General features: G+C 62.8%; 3 non-coding genes across 3 annotated transcripts, besides 1 other annotated feature; all 3 read right to left on the reverse strand.

Annotated features, from left to right (window-relative positions):
- Positions 1-81: 81 nt before the first annotated feature.
- Positions 82-118: a microsatellite.
- Positions 119-123: 5 nt separating this feature from the next.
- On the reverse strand, positions 124-220 carry Tc00.1047053463557.10. Its single transcript, XR_008254688.1, has one exon. It is a non-coding gene; the product is annotated as a C/D small nucleolar RNA (snoRNA), TB11C4C1 (small nucleolar RNA).
- Positions 221-326: 106 nt separating this feature from the next.
- On the reverse strand, positions 327-398 carry Tc00.1047053463557.20. Its single transcript, XR_008254689.1, has one exon. It is a non-coding gene; the product is annotated as an H/ACA snoRNA, TC11C4H3 (small nucleolar RNA).
- Positions 399-544: 146 nt separating this feature from the next.
- Tc00.1047053463557.30 lies at positions 545-634 on the reverse strand. The gene has a single exon (XR_008254690.1). It is a non-coding gene; the product is annotated as a C/D small nucleolar RNA (snoRNA), TB11C4C3 (small nucleolar RNA).
- Between the last annotated feature and the right edge of the window lie 124 nt (positions 635-758).

Below are 758 nucleotides of genomic sequence, written 5' to 3' on the forward strand. Positions count from 1 at the left end.
TGTCTCCATCGTAGCGCGTGTGTGTGTGTGCGGGCGTGCGCGTCGCTGGGCCGCAAAACCGCGCAGCGAGAGCAGAGGGACAAAGAAAGAAAAAAAGAAAAAGAAAAAAAAAGAAAGATGGGGGTGTAAAGCAAAGCACTTCAGTGTGAGCTGAGTCGGGAATTGCGTCCTCACGCGTTTTCGTCGTCAGACTGACAGGAAACTGTGGAATTTCATCACGCGTCGCAGCCGCATCTCTCACCCGTGCGCGTCCTCTTTGGTTTTTTTTTTTCCCATCGTTTCCCGAACTGGGGAGGGAGCCTCGACGCGCGCACCGTCACCGCAAACTCTCGCGCAACCGGGCAGTGGCGCCACGCGCGGCACCGACAGCGCGCCACCGGCCCAAGGGTCGCTGCGCTTCACGACCGGCGTGTCTCTTTCTCGGGGCGCCGATGCACCCAAGCGCCCAGCGTCACGGAGCGGTGGGTCTCAAGACGCGCCTTTCCTGGCCATGCGAGGGGAGGCGCGGGGGCCAGCCGGCGAGGTTGCGGCGGGCGGGGCGGCTGTCAGACCTGTTGAGTTTGTTTTTGGCCATCACGCAAGCGCGTTCACGGGGCCACGCGCCCTCGCGCACAAGAGTTGGTTGCTTCCATCAGCAGCGGCGTGCGCCCACCACAACCCACCTCCGGGCAATTCGGCCCTCTCTTTCTCTTTCTCTCTCTTGCGCTTTCGGGCGGGCCCGCCACCAACCGTTTGCACAGGCAGGGCGCCAGACAGGG

The sequence above is a fragment of the Trypanosoma cruzi genome, assembly GCF_000209065.1.
Source record: "Trypanosoma cruzi strain CL Brener chromosome Unknown tcruzi_1047053463557, whole genome shotgun sequence".
Lineage (NCBI taxonomy): Eukaryota > Euglenozoa > Kinetoplastea > Trypanosomatida > Trypanosomatidae > Trypanosoma > Trypanosoma cruzi.